We start from the raw sequence: 20317 nt of genomic DNA on the forward strand, positions 1-20317 counted from the left end.
AGGAGACCCCTTACTTTCCACGTTTATTGTGTTCTGAATGATTTAATACAATTGAAGTCAGTCGTAGGACCGCAAAACTGAAAATAGAATCCAGCGGCGCCTGGCAATAATTGTGTTAGGCCACAAAGCAAATGGAGATTTCCGAGTCAATTTGCTTTCACTTAGATATAATTGAGTACGTCTCTACCACACCACCAGTCATTCTTTTCGGAATTAATTTCATCTACGCCACTAAAATTTTGATCACATCCCGATCAAGTATATTGATACTGATTGAATTTCAACACAGATATAAATCACGAAGAAGACATTCAGGGCGCCGTCTTGACTAAACGCGTTCTTTATCTTTGTCACGTCGTCAAGTCCTGCAAGACCATGGCTAACACCTGCTAGCATGCAGACTGGCGCCATTTATCAATCTTTCTTTTGAAATAAAAATTTACATGCACACTTTTCAAACGGAGCCTCTGTAATAATGGGGTTATTGAATAGGTGTGTCCATCATTCTAGTCCCGCATCATGGGAAGAATAACATCCTACAAAGTAAACTACAAGCTTGCAGGAACAGAGTACGCAAGGGGTAACGTCATCTAGCTCCGGGTTAAGGAGGTGGAAAGGGAGGCATAGATGAAATATATGGCTTAGTTAGTCTTCTGTAAGATATATAATAGTTTTTATACTTGCAGTATACGTTGTTAGGTAATTTTAAATTTGCAATAATTGTGTAATTCTGGAAAACAGTTTGCGACGTAAACACACTGGTCAATCATAACTCACGGGGAAATGATATTTCAAAGCGCTGGCAACAACAAATTTTATTTAAAAAAATGGCCCAAGCAGGAGTCACTGAGACGGTTCGTGATCGATTTCTCTGTCTATTAAAATAATGACAGTATTGCCTGCTGCTTATCGTTAAATGACCGGTCGAAGCTTTGGACATGGTGAAATAAATAAAAAATATTGTTAATATTTGACTGCAGCCTTTCTCTCTCTCTCTCTCCAAACAGTTTCTTGCTGCATAGAAAGAAACGAAATTAAACAATATACCACTTTCTTAACTACTACATAAAAACAAAACAATGCTGGACCACTTCTAGTGTACTTTGTAAAATATAAGAAAATGTGGGCCATAAGAACAAAATACAGCTGGTCCACTTCCTTTTTACTGCATAGCAAAGAGAAAAAATCCCCACAAACCTCCTACTATACCCGCTTTCCTTACTACTGTGAGAAAAACAAAACAGCTGGACTACTTCTTAACTTCTGTGTTAAGACCCCCCCCCCTTTCCATTTTCCGTAACTTAGTGAAATCTTTAGACCTCGACCGATTTCTTTCCTAAACTGTGACCCTCCACCCACCCACCCACGTTTCTAGACCTTACTACTAGCCCAATTTTCTTGCTCCCAGGATTTTATCATATGGGAGGATTTCCCCCTTTGTCATAAAAATAAGAGACGAGTACAACAAAAATGAAGGCGAGAAGGAAATGGCCATAGTTCAATATCCATTAAACACTTTAATATCCGGCTATCTTTCTTCCTGCTGCAATACGTAAGACCCATTTTGAAATCAAAATCTGTAAAATGTGTTGCGTCTTGTTTCATATTCATTAATCTGTCGATTGTTACTGAACTTAATCTGCTCTGTCTTTGAATGAATATTTTTCTGTACTGAGAAACCCCTTTTCACGGTCTTTCGTCTGAAGGGGTATATACACAACTAGCTTAGCCAGCTGGAACAAGTTTGAAAACGGATCTTTATGGTAGTTGTTTACAATTTTCCACAGCTCATAGGTAGTGTCGTCTGGACACTTCTGCTCCAAAATGTGGTTTTTCAATAACATAAGCTTTGCCAAAGTCTCACTTCGTTGAATTAGCACTCTGCTGAATACTGTACTCTTGAAGTGTGGGCTTGACCGTCATGCCGTCTGTTTTTGTCTATCTAGCAGTTTTAATGGCATGTTCGGGTTCAAAATCACTAAGTGGTATCTCCATTAACATTTTCCTAACTCCAATAATCTGATATATCTCATAAGTTTAAAAATAAATTGCCTTCATTACTACGATCAACCAATATTTCACGAACGAATTCATCATCTAAAAATAGGATCAGATCACAATTAATAATTCTGATCCAGTACCACAAATGTAGTCCCAGTCTATTTTTAGAGCAATGTTTCCGGTCTCTTTTTGGAAGTGACACAAACGTTGCATTTAGGCGCTCTTTATAGGATTTAAAGGCAGTTGTTTATTCTTTAAATTTTACGAGCTTATGGAGTGGGTGTCTGCGTGTGTTTCGGCGACAGTGTTCAGTGAAAGACCTTGGTGATGATCCGGAAGTGAAATTTGTGTTCCACTGCACTTGCTTTGTTTACAGTTCAGCGTCTAAACTAAATGCCGGTGAACCTATAACAAGAACTTCACTGTGAGTTCATCTTTGAAGGTACTTTATAATGAAATTTGATTTATTATCATTAGGCCACAAAGGAAAGTATATTACTGAAAAACAAATGCAGAGAATATATAGTAATATTAACTGTGTTCTGATTCCGGATGAACCATACTTTGACTCGGCCATTTTTGGGTCTTCTAGATAGCCCGTATTATAAACGCGCATTTGTAAAATTTTCTTGATGCAAAGTTGAAACTACGACAAAATGCTTGTTACGGGGCCCAATGTGCCAATCAAATTTACTTCACAACCATTCACGTCAAGCTGAAGAAATCAAATGTATAAACAGTTACGAAAAATATACATCGCGATAAGCGCTACAATTTTCTACCTGCTTAACCTTTGTCGCTAGAAGCACTTTAAGGGCGAACGGCTGATAAAAATTGTCTACTGCGCAGAGTACATTTTTATATGTGCGACTTTAAACTAATTTGCGGGAGTTCTCGCACATCACCGTTTTGCAAGTGATCGAATACGTACAAAATTTACGCGAATCACGCGATCGCGTGCCCAGGAAACATCTATGCTGATGTCGCACCTAATTGATTTGAACTCATATAATAAAATGAGAACATAGTACTGACCTAAAAAATGTCCATACAAATAAAACCTATGTATATTGCTGTTCCATTGATTTGATGGAGATGTTTCATTGAATATAAGCTTACTGCGTTTTAAAGCTTGTTCTGTAAGTTTAAGCAGAGAATGAATGGGCAGTTCGTATACAGTTCTTGTTTCCCATGCTTCTTTATACGTATGTATCCATTGACTGTGGAGTATATTATTATAGAAAGATGTAAGGTCTAAGGAAACGGGCTTTCATGACGGTTTTGGATGACTCGGTTTGCCCTAGATGAGATAATCTGTCGTGTCTTGGAAATATAATGGTCATTTCTGGATATGTTGTCTCATGAAATGACCCAGATATTATGATATTCTTGCTGTGGTATGTCCATTACTGGAAAGTATATGTCTACCCAGGTCTCCCTGTTAGTGGATTTTAAGTAGAGGATCTTGGTAAAATTCTTTGCCGATTAATGGCGTCGCTTAATTTTCAGTTTCTTATTCATAACAACTAAAGCAGAGCTGTTAAATCTGCAGGCTTGATTATGATATCTGTTATTTTGTTTTGTAATGTGTCTATGTTCTTTTCCTCTTTTTTAAAATTCATTTTAGATATTTGCTATCGTGTTTTGAAGTGTCCTTTTTAACTGAAGCAATTTAACATTTGTGTGGTGTCCAATTATATTTTGTTTCGGAGTATGTGTTTAATGCACAAGTTTTCTCGTAGGCAAAATATACATCGAATATTAGTTTGCGGCTAAAGTCTTTAGTGTCCGTTTGTAGCTGACATCTCTGACATGTATTTGTTCGGTGACAGAAATGCAAACCTTTTGATAGCAATTTTATTTTCCGCTGTAACCTACATTTTTCGGAGAGATTAACCCCTTCTTGGGTGACACGTGGAGAAATGTTAGTTGTAAATTATTTACATTCCTTTCTTTTACGATGTTATGTTTTCCTAAAGAGCGATTTTCCTTAAATGAAAGTTCTCCAACACAGTGAGTTGGTTGCAGGTTGTGTAATCTATGTGTTCTATGTAATCTATGTGTTCTATGTAATCTATGTGTTCTTTCCTAACTTTTTTTTAAAGCTTTACATACAATCTTTGTTGCTCTTTAATTTAGAGTAAACATTTTATAAATGTTTCTATCCAGAAATCAAATTTAACCCTCATTCCAGTTTTTCGGTGGTTGACAATTTGGCAATAGATTGACGGCTTTAATTCCCGTTAAGCACCGAGTTTCATGGACGCATCGCGTGCTATTTTACCCCATCTCTTATTAAATATGCTATCTTGCCAATAATTTGGGGTTTGACATTAAATTGAGGATCTTTAGTAACTGGTGTTTTTTGTTGACATTTGTATAAGAAGGTGATATGGTGGTTGAACGAAGTATTGGTTTAGTTTCGTTGCGTAAGGTTTTGATTATTTGTCCATAGATTGCGATTATTTATCCATAATATTGATTCCGAAGAAATTATGGATGAGAGAAACGTGAATGTGTACATGACATAGACATAAAATACAAGGTGGGATTTGTATTTATATATTTTCAACATAGTATGGCTCGATGTACTTTTCGTGTAGTCTGTATTGTTGTCTCTGTATTGTGTTCGTTCTCGTTGATTTTATCTTTATCTTATTCTTAGCGCTAAATCAGTTTGACGGATATATCTCGACGTCATCCCACAACACATTGGTAATACCTCAATCCCCAACACATTGGTAATACCTCAGCACCCAACACATTGGTAATACCTCAACCCTCAACAAATTGGTAATACCTCAACACCCAACACATTGGTAATACCTCAACACCCAACACATTGGTAATACCTCAACCCTCAACAAACTGGTAATACCTCAACACCCAACAAATTGGTAATACCTCAACACCCAACAAATTGGTAATACCTCAACACCCAACACATTGGTAATTCCTTAAACAGATTTAATTAAAGTGGGATTAAAATAACCCATGATGTCGTCCATAAAACTCGCAGCGCTACTGAAAGACTCACGGTACTGATTCACTAAACCTATGGAAACACCATCATATTCAAAAATTAAATATCTTTAAGTTTCTTAATGCTTGTGATCAAGCCTATAATTCTGAGTATAGATCCATCCTTCATGCAAGCTTTTGTTTTAAGAAAGGTAAATGTCTGGCGGCATTATTTAATCTATATATGTTTAAAACACGCATTTTCAATTCCACAACCAAAGAATCAGTTGCTAATGTAACCAATGAGCATTCCAAAGCCAAGTGTGTAATAGGACAGAAATTCTACCAATAAAATATTATCTCTATTATTTTCAATTGTGTTAAGCTCTTAAATGATTCCTTTTGCTAACATTTTACTGTTCATTATCAACTAATCATGTTCCACCCAATTCTAGGCTGATTTCCATTCTTTTCATATACTTACCGTAAATCCTGCAGGGGAAGTTAACCTATCAAGGTGTTATCCTTGGATTAAAAGTCTTCCTCAAGAGACAATAACGGATACACACATAAACACACTCAGACAGACAGACACATACACAGAGTGTGGCACGAATACAAAAATGCATACTGGGAACGAGAAACACGACTATCCAGAATATGAAAGAGGTATAATTTCAAGAAAAACAGCAAAATAATCAGAAATGACTACATGACTAGAAAAGGACTTATTTGTGAATAAGGCAAAGAAATTTGGCTTCAAGCTAGCAGCACAATATACTGCTTGGCGTGACCTCCTAGTTAGCTGCGTCGTTGCGAGGAGATGGGGTGCCGTTTGCAGTGGTTAATAATTTTTTGTTCCTATCATTGCATCCAGGCTTTAATTTCTGCTACATGGAACAACGACATGAAGTTACATTACAAAGGAAAGGAGGTGTTAAGACGTAACAACAACAACAGCAATAATAATAATAATAATAATAATAATAATAACTTGATGTCGCTACAATGAACGAAACAAGGTAAATTGACAAGGAAGAAACTTACACACAACTGTATAATTGAGCACTTTTCAGATAAGCTAGCTTCGACATTTGTATCATCGAATTTCAGCTGTATATGACATTTCCAAGTTAGCCTTCTTCAAGGTGTAAATTTACTATTTATAGTACATGATCACCTTTCAAAGGTAGTAATATGTAGCTTGTGAATTTGGGGACTGTGCGTGAAAAGCGGTTCCTTATCCCAGACTATCCTCTACCTAACGATCGTACGTCATATAAACATTTAACCATAAACCGCATATATCGATTAGCTAAAACTATATCTTTAAAACGAATAAGTAGCAAGTTATATTTAATACATAATGGTAGTTTTGGTGGATATGCGTTGTAATTACAACGTTGTACATTGCGTTGTAATAAAATCACAGCAAAAAAAAAAAAACACATAATAAATACACATTCCTTATCTAATAAAACTGCACTGATTATGTTGATTCGTGCTTTCTTTCGTGATAAATATTTTAACTTAGATACGTGTCGAAATAATTTTAGAAAAGCGAACATTTTCATTGAAATCACAAATTTGACATACTAATTTGTGAAACGGTGTTTGAGTCAAAACCTAAGGAAATCATTATTACGGATAATAGGGTCATAAGTTAAATCCTTTAGACATTCGTTCGACTTACTTACAACATCATTATTGTATATATTTGAATAATACAGATAAATTGAAAACGAAATCCGCGACTCCTTCTTCTACCATTTTTGTCGTAGAAATACACTTGTCGGTGCGTTATTCTTGACCGTCAGGTATAATTGATATGTCGTTGCTTATAATGAAAGATAAATTTTATCTACTGTCAAAAATCTTTTGAGCGATTAACTTTAAAAAATATATACAAGAACCAGTCGAATTCACAAAGTCATGAGCTATAAGTGAATCAGTCAAGGCTCTACTTGTATGTTATAACATACGGAATCTGGTTCCATTACAGTTTTGACAAGGAGCATGGACCTTACATTCTGAATCTGTTATTTTAATGAGAAATGGTCGGTGAATCGAGCTCTGACATTATTATCGGTAGATAATGATGGATGGTACTTAATGATATCCCATGCGATGCTTCGTCCGAGAGCATCGGCCTTTATCCGTCATAATAATGAGGTGGAAATGTTAACATGTTAATCTGAAGCCTAACAGAATGTCCTGGCTATTGTATTAATGGTATTGTCACTGTTTGTTTGCATCACTGAGCTAGAGGTTATGGAAAATCCAGAAATTAACTGGAGACCTTGCGTCAGATTAAATATGATAGGACATTGTGTAATGAACAAAAGATGGTGCTGATCGAAGAGAGGAAGTATAAGGTTAGCAATTGTTCAATTCCAATTGACAAATAAATGGCAAAAGAAGCGGAAATAGAATTATGACAAATTTATGTAAGCTACAGTGACTAGTTACAACATTTACACTTTATGAAAGCTTTGTAGAAGCTAATGTTATAAAAAATTAAAATTTTGGCCTGACGTATTTGTTTAGTTATCGCCATCAATTTTAGTCACGTGATTCCAGTTAAAGGTTTAAAAGATGTAGATCAATAGTGCTTCCTTTTAATTATTGTGTTTGTCTAGCAAGAGCATTGAAGCATATTTTTAAAAAAATTGTATTTCAGTACTAAGGAAAGAAGAGCGAGAAATTTTGAAGAGGTTACTACAGAGGTTTTATTCTTTCGCATCGTAAAGAGGAACCTTTAAACAAACGGCATCAAAATACACTTTCATTATATAAACATATTAGTCTTTCGTCCAAGAGAGGTTATATTTTCTTCTCATCATGAGGGAGAAAAGATATCTCAGAATATCTTCTATCAACAATTATTTTGATAACGTATCTTTGGCGCACGTGGTTCCCAGAAACAGATGGCTCTGGGGCGTATTTGAGTAATATCACATATTTGTTACCAATTTTAGCTAATCTCAAGGGGTTTCAACAGACAAGTATGCACATCTTCATTAGTGACCACTGAACATTTATGAATGGCTATCAGCACGTTCTGCGACTACCTAAAATCAATTCATGATCGAAGTGAATTTTGTACCTGAAGCCAATTAAACACGCAGACTGAGTTCATAAAGAAATACCGCTGGAAGCTTCTGAGGCAGGAGCAGTAACCTTTAACGGTATATAGCAGCTTTGCGAATTGGCTCACTCGCTCGAGAGAAATAGCGATTCAATTAGATGAGGAAAATATTGAGATGTCAAGACATTGTGTTTAAGTGATGTGATAGTTGATCTGGATGGCTTGTGTTGATTGGCACTCAGCGACAGTATGAAATAAATTGTATTTTCTGAGATTCATAGTAGAGGAATGAGAAGTCTGTGAATTTGACTGTCAGTATAAACTAATTTTATATCGCCAAACAATACAGTCTTAGTAATTTGCTTGCGAATGGAGAGTAATCATTAATTACGGATTGTATTTAGATTCAATCATCACGCTTCGATCCACAGTCATTGTGTCTCAGCGATTGTCTCTGAAAGAGTTTGCATAGAAGGGATGTATACTGATCATAGTCGGGCTTTATGCAACATATCTGTGATACTCCATCTGTGTTACCTTTTATCGGAATTTTCGTCTAACGTATTGTGACTTACAGAGAAATGCATACTTATATTATCTTGATGTCAGGTAAACTCTTACAGCTATTATTTTCGTGCTGATCTGAGAACATTTCAAACTAAATACACCGCCACATTCTCATTCATATCCGATGCCCTTTACAAAAATGAATCTGTGATGGCTCCACACTTCAGATGAGTTCAGTTATCAAATAAACTCTAGAGGGGTTCAATCACAGTTTTGATCAACGATCGTATCATGATGTATGTTCACACGATTCCCACCGAAACTAGATATCTATTTTCCAATATGACAATCAACAACTATAGATCTTGGAACTACAGTTTCTTCAATTATCTACAATAAATACTTCTAACGTTGCTATTGTTTTACCACTCATGCTATGAAAGTGCCTTACATGGTGTTTGGCTGATGCTAATTGGAAGTTAAAAGCAGTTATAATACAGACACTATTTGCGTTTTCTGCCGCAAATTATGCTGTATCCGTTTTCGTTCAACTGCAAACAAAATAAATTTGTCGCTTTATTTATGACACTTCAGTTTTTACCGCCGTGTTAAATTTAGTCATAATTTATAGCTATATAGTCAGATTGCAGCGAAACCGATTTCAGAATATACTTCCCTTTCATAACAATATTGATTGACCGATAAATGTAAAGTAGTAAAACATAAACCACTTGATATCATTTGGATACCTTTCATTGGTAGGAATGTATACTTTATGACCATAAACTCCTTGATTGGAAGTGTCAGAATGATGTCATACCTTTTGGTTCCGTTGTTGGCTGGCTTGGAACTAGTTTGATTATACCTGCACGTCTTCGACTCTGGTCCACACCTATGCACGGGTTCATCAGGAAGTCTGTTGGATTATGAAATTAGATGATTCCGTTTACGTTAGAGGGAAATAAAGGTTAGTATATCTGGTGTAAAGCATGTGTATGTTATTATCATCCGCTAATTAGAGTTATTATCTATTTCGAGACAGAAAGTGCATGTTCTGTAACAGTTTGCGGGGAAATGCGAGAGGTTTTAAATCCGTATGTTCAAGTGAGTTGGAAGACCAAATGTATTAAAAAGTAAAATGTGTGATGGTACAAATTTCAGTCATTTTATATTCCACACGCAGTTACAACTGGCTGTATTCACAATAGATGACTACATCAAGGTACAAGCAAAATGCTGTATTTTTACCATTCAATGCCCATTTCTTCCAGACCCAGTTTCCTCGTATATAACATTCATAAGGTGTTTGATGGTTGGTTTTAACTGCATTTTTAATACAATATCAGGAAATGAGAGTTAAGTGCACTTGCCAAGAATACGCTTGGGCATCCTTCTAGGGCTGACTGTGTCGGGTATTGAACCCGCTATCCCTGGATTATGAGTTAGTCGCTCTACCAATTGAGCTATCACGGATCGGCATATCAGTAATATGCGAATTATGATTAAAACTTCTTTTTTTCATTAAAAAATTCGAAACAGTTCGTAGAAGACCCCCTTTTATATAAATTCAAAGTTCATACTTTAAGAGAATGGCGAATGAATCCGACAAGTAAAGATATTATTCCGTACTTGCAACTCAAAGGCTAGGTAGCAAAAGAGGTTTAAATTTCATGATGTCCTACTAGCTCTGAGTCAGATGCACGTTAGAATAACGGTAAATAGTCCAAAGGATGTTCGTTGTCAAACACTTCCAAATATATGAACTGAAATGCTACTGGTGTTTGGAAAAAGAATTTGAAAAAATGAACGAGAAAGGCAAATCTCCAATACAAAGGAAATTACCACATTAAAGTTCTAGTTTGAAAGGTTCTAATACCAGAAGCGTTTGGAACTTCATTTGGAGAGTCCAATATGTGACTTCTGGTGTAAGCGTTTTGTCTGAATAACTTTTCCAACATATTAGTGCTTGGCACAATCAAAATTAAACCTTTTCAAAGGAAGAAAGGAATAACTGTATACGTGATAATATGAAACTAATTCATCAAATAAAGGAAACATCTTAGATAAACGAGACAAGCAAAGAGCATTGAATAAAAAAATGATAAGAACTCCCAAAATTTTGAAATAACATGGCAAGGAGAACTCCCAAAATGTTGAAATAGCATGGCAAGGAGATATTTAGACTCTGTATATGTAAAATACTTAATGGGGGAGGGTGTAACCTGTATTTAAGCCTGATGATGCTTCTAATGCAGGAAATTATGTAGGTATTACTCTACTACGTTGCGTTTCAAACGTATTTACCATTATCTTAAATGCAAAAGATGACTTTGAAATGGGCAAAGGAAATGACAAACAATCGATACACACTTTGGGTTAATGATAGGAGTGGTAAATATGGAAGTTTTTTTGTTTTTTTTGTTTTACTTTTTTAATTAATAAAGGATTTAAGCATCGGTTATTGATTTTAAAAGTCGTTTGCAGAAAGAGTTTGTGGTTGATGGTTTTTAAACAAAATTTACATAGCAAAATGTAAAATGTTCTTCATTATATATTCATTGTAATTAAAGCAGATGATTCACATTGATGGACTGGTAATGCCATTTTTGGGGTATTAAGTTTTGAGTAAAGGTGAAGGTATTCACCATGCTGTTTTCGTTATTTATTGAAGATCAGCAAACATCATCAGGATCTACAGAAGATATATTTAGGATTTGACGAGTTGACTTTATTTTTACTGTCTGCTGACGATTTAGATTTATTACTTTTTTACCAAAAAATAAAACAACATTGAGGTTAAAAATAGTTTATAACTTACATTATTAATGTAATAAATGGAATTTGAATATTAACCTTGATAAAACGAAAGTTAAGATTGTTTTAAAATGTCATCCATTAAGACAAAACACAGTATGGAATACGGTTAGTAACAATATTGATTTGATTGAAAATTGTAATTACCTTAACCTTGTTTTCACGAGCAATGAAGAGTTCTCTAAAGCTCAACAAACAATAGTTAGTATATCTCTATAGGCAAAGAATAAGCTCATTTGAAATTTGAAAATGTTACTTAAATTATAATGAATACTTCAAAAATTTTGATATATATGTTATCCACGTTTTGAATTACGCACCAAAGGTATTTAGTTTTCGCCAGGCTGACGCTATTTAACGTTTACGAGGCAAGTTTTTAAAATATTTGTTAGCTGTGAGAAATGTATATCTATTTCTGATGTCGGTGTATACGGTGAGCTTGGGAGAATCCTATAAAGATACTTATAGTTAGTTAGGTTTTGCTTTTGATTACAAAATTCTGTAAATATTATTTTGCTGCATATAGACAGTTATTTATTAAAAGTGAATCAAGTAATACTATTAACTTGGTTACCCTTCTGAAAGTTACTTTAAACAGATTTCCATTTTGTTAATGTTTAATGTTTTCCGTTTCTTAAATTGCTATAATAATTTTTACAATATTTGCACAAAGGGTTACAGACGTTTCTCTTTCAGACTGGTACATTGCATTACACGATTCTGATAAATTGTCTTTATATAAACATATCAAAACTGGCATCGGCCTCGAAGATTATTTCAAATTGTTATGTAACCATGAACACAGGGCAGCTTTGGCAGAACTCCGAGTATCTAATCATAATCTGATAATGAGACCTGGAGATATGGAAGCAAAAAAGTAAATAAAAAAGTCGATCGAAATGAGAGATATTGTATGCTGCGTAACAACCCTGCTATTAAAGATAAATATCGCTTTCTTTTACTGTATCCAGTATATATTAACTTACGCGCAAGCTTATTTAAAAGGTGCATAAATCATCCATGTATAAGTGTATTTAATTGTTAACTTATAGCATTAGCTAATTTGCTTTTGAAGTGTTTAAAAAAAGAGATGTATTGTTTATATTTGTCTACATTCATTCTAGCGCTTGTTGATTACGTTGTTTGAAGTTCTGCTAAAAGTTGTACGTATAGCATTTGAGAAGCATGCAATATTCATGGTGTGTACTCTGTGAGTATGTACGTGTTCATGAAAATAAATTATTGAGTTGAATGAAATACATACATTTAAAATACATAACACAAGATTGTCTTAAATGTTGCAACATACATTGGCGCCCGCACATAGGGGCGGGGGCACTTTCCACCCTCACCCCACCACAGAGTTCACCTCTAAACAAGTTTTGGCCTACATCCTTAAAATGCAATAGCTGATCATTACAAATTTGTCCCCCTCCCCCCCCCCGAAAATAATGCAACATGTATCAAGATTATTGTCCTTTTAGTTCTCGCCTCTACTTAAACTTGTTTACAAATACGTGAAAAAGTATTGTTTTCAATTTTCTGAATTATGAAGATAGGTGTATTTTTAAATCCGAATAAATGCTGAAGATGTAATGATCTTTAGCACTGACGTAGAAATTAGTCAGAACTATGTACTGTATGCTCACATGGCGTTCCTGAGGACATGCTGAATGAGTGCGGCACTGTATTATAAAATTGTGAAATACCTTTTTGTGGACGGATCATATAATTAAATGTACGTATGTGAGTATGTTATAAACTGTATGCGATAATATATTAATGCGCGGATGTATGTATGTATGTATGTATGTATGTGCACGTGTTAAATCGTGTTGCAATTTAAGGTCAGCAATAAGGACACACTAAGTACGTAAATATACAATTATGATATATATATATATATATATATATATATATATATATATATATATATATATATATATATATATATATATATATATATATATATATATATATTAAGGGAATATATCCATGTTATGTCCATGTTGCGATCCTTATATAGAATCTTTTTTTTTTACTTCAACGGGATATCAACAGTTAATAAACAATATTTCGTCATTGAAGCTAACTACCTTCTTTATATATATATATATATATATATATATATATATATATATATATATATATATATATATAACTGTGTGTAACACTGACGAACGAATCAATAAGCACTCTTCACAGTCCTTCGCTACTTGAAAGTAAAAAAGAAATCGTAACATTTTGTCTCACAATCAGCACTCAGAAGCAATGATAAAAAATGTAAAATGTTCTATTAAAACAAACATTCATTGATACCATTGGGGAAAAAATGGGCTATATATGTATGTCATATACACATATACGCCTGAGACAGTGCTTTGAATCACACCATCAGTACAACCAGCAAACCACCAACACCAACACCAATGTTATCATTTACACCATCATTTAAACAAACTTCATAAACTAGATGTGTATTGTGTCTGAGAAAACAAGTAATTGCAGCATTGTTAAAGAATCTTTCTCATTTCTTTCAACATTATTTCAAACGTTTCAAAAACGAATTTCCTTTGGCATTTTTAAATTTGGTTCATCCCACTGACTGTCGCTTTTAAGTTAAATATAAATAAGTGTTACCTTGTATTCCATTCAAAGACGATTTCACTGATTTATTGGGTGAATAAAACAGACATAAAAGACATAAGGAAACAAGGTGCCAGTGTTGGAAGGCGGTGCCTTTTATCTAATATCCCGTTCTCGTGTACACAGGTACTTACACTGATTGTATTTTGCACATGTGCAAATTCATACACGAATGTGTTTGCAAATTTCAATGCGTTCAAATATGCTTTTAGGAAGATGTGGAAATGAGGAATATTTAAGTTAAAATTAAGGTAATGGGTTATCTACGAGTCACATGTTTCAGATATAACAGAAAAAAGAGCCTTTTGATATCAACGGCTGTGAAGATGACGATCATCATCACCATTACCATTATCATCGTTATTGAAGCTTAAATGATCATGATAACAAGTAGAATTGGACTTAGATTTTATACTCTCGTTAACATCTAGGGACATTGTTAAGATCACACCCTGTCTACATTTGTACAACCTACGCGTGACAGCTTTTTGTGAGTAAAGCAATATAGTGATCAGATGTGATTGTCATTATAAATAACCCACCATAGCACAATGTCATAAGTGGTCCGGTATTGGGGAGATGCTGATGTGGACACAGGTTCATACTTTAGCACCATCCAAGACTGGGCTTCAGTGCCAGATTAAACATGTGGAGGCCATTAGGCAGTCGAAATCTTGCGACACGTCCCCTTCCCCCGCAAATTATATCCTAATACGTTTTGTCAATATTATTTTCATCCGTTGTCGCGGGGACCATAGGCCGGTGCCTACTCTGCCTGTTTGGTAATCCGGCACTGCTGGCCTTCAGTAAATAAGGAGTAAATTCCAGTATTATCAAGCTGCTATCAGACTAAGATGTTTGATCTAGTTCAGACAGCGGATCAAGGCAACCAAACTGGCAAGCTTTTTCACATACCCACGTTGGCCCGACCGAGAATGGAACCCACGCGGATAGAGGTTAAATGCCAGTGATCTGTAAAGACAATTGCCTTAGACCACTGGGCCACCCCGAACCCCGTTGGATTAATCAAGTCAGGACAACAAATATGTGTTTTCATCTGCCTAACTTCAGATTGTATCATCTTTGTTTTTATTAAAAAGATAAACGAGACAGAGACACTATTATAAAAATATATAATTCGTTAATTTTATGATTAAGGAAAGATTTCTTGGACATTGCGCATTGCATTGTTGAGCTATTTTTAATTAAACAGAACATATTATACGTATGCAATCGAGCAATCAGGTGTAGCAATGTTTTTCTTCTATTTCGCAAATTCTCTGCAAAAGTACATGCGCAACACCATTTTCCGGTGGGCTTGATCGTTTGTATCAACATTCTCTTGTTGCTCATGGCACAGTACGAGTCAATAGAATGTACTGTAAAAGGTAATAGAGTATTGTACTTTTCTATACAAGTAAATAGACAGTAATGTAAAAGTTAACAGAGTGCTGTACTGTACTGATCAAGTCAATAGAGTACTGTACTGCACTATACAATTTAATAGAGTACAGCAATTATGGAGATCTGCAAGATGGACTGTTGATAGACATGACAGCTGTTTTAATTTGTGATCAAACATAATACGAAACTCTCAGTTACGTCCAGACCTGACCGTAGAAGTAGCAACAGTCAAGCTCAACAAAGTGAAGCTATCAAAAACCAGGAACACATGATCAGAGGGAAAACAAAGACAATGACAAAATTCATGCTGTCAAAGGTAGAAAGTATTTATCGAAGGAATCGTAACCTTAGACCGGAAACATTCGTACGTATCGCCAAGGAAATAAGTGTTGCTCTAGATACACTCAGATTCTATCCCACAGAGACAAATGTCCAACAAACTAAAAAAAAATGCCGATCGTAATTTCCAAAAATGTGCCAGTTTGCGAAATTATATATCCACATGATAGTATATGAAGAGAATGATGGAACAGAAGTAGAATTTCGGGGAGGGGTGCAGTCTACAGAGATGCAGTTGAAAATCAATTGATGCATATTGTGAAAGTCAGTTTATATTCGATTCAGAATTGATAGAGGACCTGACATTACCGTGATTCTCCTATATGTGTTTCGCGCAAACTTAAGAGTGATCAGCTTGTCAAGAATGACACGTTTATAAATGAGACCTATTAAAGAAAGGCCGAATGTTCTCAGGAAAAAAAATAAGAGCGAACATTGATATCGGTTCCAGAAGCACTTTACATAATGTTTATTTCATTCGTAATTTGAAACCATCTTTACTAAATGGACCAACCTTGCAAGTTGTAGACAATATTTTTGTCAACAATGTGGTTAGTAGTGAGAAAAAAAATTGAATTCTACCAAGAGAAATGGGATCAGGCGAAATCGAGTGGGGGTATGCTATCAGAACTAAGCCAGACGCAGTACTGCATGCTGCGTCAACTACGCTGTGTGTCCCGATCCTGTTTTCTCAAAATTTAATTCGAAATTGTGATTTGGGCAAACGAAATTAGTACTGGAATCGTAGTTGCTTCCAACATTCTTCACACCATCTGGCAAATGCTATTTTAAAAAACTTACGTTCGGTATTTCATAAACGCTTAAGTTCTATCATAAAGGATTCCTGGTAGTTGATGGCTTACACGGTGTAGCATATAAAGGATCTCAAATGGGTAATGATTTAATATTGAATTTATTCAACGAGTTTCATAAATTTAATATTGTCATTACCCATTTGAGATTCTTTTTATCACAGTTTTTATTTAAGTGGAGATTATTTGCTGTGCATAGAATATAGTCCCAAACAAAGTTGAACTAGTAAAAATAGATTGTACATATTTTTACAAACTACAAAATCAAAGAAAAGGCTTCCATCCGCATAAACAGAACATTTTATAACGACAAAATCATTTTTCAAACAGAATAATCAATGTGACATGATGCCACATTGTTTGATACAGAACATAGTCGGCCTTGAGTACATGTTTTGCCCTAAAATGTCACTTTCAGGACTAAAAATTACATTGTTGCGATTTTTACTGCAATGCATTTGTGACCGGACATTTGCAGTATTTGATTTGGAACAATAGACTGTACAGAATATGTAAACAAATTTCTTTCTGAGTCGGATTTGCATCCCATATATACTGCGTAAATATGCTGTGGTTGGATAATGTTCTGTCAGTTGGGAGACCCATTTAGGGCCACATTCTTCTGTAAACAGGTGAGTTTATTTACTTCTGTAAGTTAAACATTTAAACCACGCTTGTATATAGGGTGGATTCTCTATCTATGTTGCATCCCCTCCCCCAATCTGCCACCCTCTATCAAATGAGCAATACCCTTAATTTTACTTCCTATTTTGTTCTTGTCTTGTAGTTTTCCGCCATTTTTCTTATGATGATATTGTTAAACATGACATAACAAACCCCTGTGGGGGTAACATATCCATATTCAGATAGCCGAGATATTTTTTTCTCAATTTCGTTTCGCGAGTCGAGTTGAATAATGGCCACCAAAATGTTCATTCAAAACAAAACATTCCTGAAGGCGGGGTTAAAAAGGTTTTTGCCACGATCGCAGCCAATCAGTAAAAAGAATACTGCACAATAATTTCATGGGCTTATTTGGACCAATCAGAATCACATTAAGCGATATGTTTACATGTTATAATATCAAAGATATTAAACTGCATACACTATAGTGTACAGACTATGTGATAAATCAAATATTTGACCTCCCCATGTACGGCTGTGCCACAAAAAGGACGATTAAAAGAGATTAAGAAAGTCTATTGTATTGGAAAAAGATTTTGCAGATGTTTTCTCGAAGAACTTTTTTGTGGTCAGTGTGACACGTAACCCTTAAGACTGACGTATGGGATAGACTCACAATAAACCGGTAACTTGCAATCTTTAATCTCTCTTGCTTGAGGGCATGACTGAATTTGAATTAGAGTCCGTTCGGATAACGGTTCGACAGATAGAAGATGCCAATGTTAACGAAAGGTTAAGTAGCAGCAAATGACAAAGTTGAGATAAGCCAAAAACCACCGTGGTCTTTTTGAAATCGGTGTCAAAAAATAGATTTTCCAGGAATAGCTATTAATAAAGGCTGATTAGAGAGAATTCTTCTGACTTTAATGGCAGTGTCAAAATTTTGGCGGTTAGAGAAAGTTAATCCTGATTGTCTAAGCTAAACGAGAGGGTGTATTTCCCAGACAAAATTCAATGTTTTAAGTAATTTCCCATGCAAAATTCGGCAGTCCAAGTTTTCTGCCGAAAAGAAAGTCTGAGAGATTCCGAGGAAATCAACAATTATTTTGGTCGTCAAATAAATTGTCCGTGGGACAGGGTCTGGAAGAATTTGAAAGACCCAGCACCTGAGAGAGATTCGGCTGCATAGGAAAGGGAGCGATTCTCGAAAACCACAAAAGGTATTGTATCAACCGCATACAATATGTTCATTGATGCAAGGTTGTAATTATTTGTTGAATTTATTCGTTTGAAATGAAGGCTTCAATTTTACTATGGTTCAGCAGTTAATTGTGCATTCGTTTGTCTTGAATGTCATGAGACTAATGTATTGTAAGAATATCAAATAATATTTCATTGATATGAATATGTTCGGATTTAGTAGTTTGTATGTAACAGAAATAATGCATTGTAGGAATTTCATGCAATACAAAGATACAAAGTGTGAGAACCAATTTATCTGCTTTAAATGATATGTATCACGTATACTAAGAACTGATTTTTCTATGTTTTGAAATATATGCACGATAATTGCTAATTAGCAAGTAATGTTGTTACGACAAGATGTGAAGTTCACTAATGCATTTCAGAAATTAACTTGTGAATTCTCTTAGCCGAGAAAATTGGCGGGTATCGACCGACATAGTTCAGCTAGTAATTTACAGCCCCTAGTGAGAGATAATAATTTATCTAAGAGGTCTAATTATGTCATGGTTTCAGTTAGGAATGCGGCTAGCGCTAGAGAGACGTTAATTTTATGATAACAGGGTTGTTTATGTATCAGGTTGTGAAATGACCATATTAGCTTAATTCTGCTAAATTACCATAAGACAATATCTGATGTAATGGTCGGAATATTATTCGAACTCAGGAGAAGAAAAAAAAGACAAATATTTAGGTTCCCTATTATGTTTATTTGAAGGGGAAAAATAGCTCCATACCTGTACTGTACAGTGGGGAAAAGACAACAGACTTCAAACAAGTTACGGTTAATGACCAAAAGTAGAGAGAGAGAGAGAGAGATAGAGAGAGAGAGAGAGAGAGAGAGAGCGAAAGAAGGAAACAAATACGGCAACGCTGACCCGTCACCAATAGTGATTTGGAAAGGACCGGAAGCAGCCAGGTTATGTTGACATGGCAGCAATTTGAGTTCGATCATTCATTCGATGAAATTTGTTTTATCGGTAAAACAGAACGGCTGATTGAATTTCGCATAATGTGTTTTATTTCTATTTCTTAGATAAAGTGTATCATTCAAATGTCATTTGTAATTAATTAAAATCTTACAATTTTAAATGCGGGGGCTTGTGTTGTTCTATTCTATATATTTCCTCAGATTTCTGTTATTGCAAGCATTAATTTCAGATTTTATTTTATTGTTTACTCGATCCAGGCAATATCACCACGGTCGATCATCTCATAGATAAAGATAACCAAAGCCACATAACAAGTGGGGGAGGGGGGACACATCGCATATCTCTCTCTGGCAGTTATTGTGAGAATATAAAACTGTGAAGAAAGAGCTGTTCGAATGTTCGTGTATCTCAGTAAAATTGAGAAATGAAACAGCAGAGAACCGTATCAAATTGGAGACACTTTCTTTGGTTAAAAAAAATCAACAGAGTAAGTTTTCTCCAAATTTGGCAGCGCAACCTACTGAGGAAGACAAAAGAGTGGCACTGGGGGTGTAGCACAACAACGAGAATTCAAAGAAATTATAGCAGAGCTAAGAGCTAATAATGTGTTAAGCTCACAATGATCGAAACTGAGCAATACATACGTCGATGCAATTATCATACCGGTATCATATTTCACATTGAAACTGACCACAGGCCATTGTTATTCTAACCAGGATCCAAAGAGATATAAGAATTGCCGCCAGCAATACTAAAATTCAAAACGAGATAGTATCAAATCTTTAAAAAAGCAGTACATGTGCGTAAGTTATGCAAAAAATTGACTAAGTGCTTGTAAAGAAAATTAGTAATGAGGTTAAATTACCCAGCAAACAATTTAACGTTGCAACAACGTTGCACTAAAGTTGTGGCAATGTTGTCATTTAACGTTGTGGCAATGTGATTTG

The 20317-nt window shown here is 35.1% G+C and overlaps 1 protein-coding gene across 3 annotated transcripts in view; it reads left to right on the forward strand.

The window, feature by feature from the left end:
• The first annotated feature begins 8146 nt into the window (after positions 1-8146).
• The window catches only part of LOC149804856 (ectonucleoside triphosphate diphosphohydrolase 8-like), a 109387-nt gene continuing 97216 nt past the window's right edge, over positions 8147-20317 (forward strand). Inside the window, exon 1 of one of the 3 annotated variants that reach the window (XM_089945346.1) lies at positions 8147-9524. The gene's annotated coding sequence lies outside the window, so the exon portion shown is untranslated. The remainder of the gene's footprint in view (positions 9525-20317) is intronic. The other 2 variants (XM_089945335.1, XM_089945328.1) reach the window with 2 other exon arrangements.

Source organism: Sinohyriopsis cumingii, chromosome 2 (assembly GCF_028554795.1).
Source record: "Sinohyriopsis cumingii isolate HCF-2022 chromosome 2, ASM2855479v2, whole genome shotgun sequence".
Taxonomy (NCBI): Eukaryota; Metazoa; Mollusca; class Bivalvia; order Unionida; family Unionidae; genus Sinohyriopsis; species Sinohyriopsis cumingii.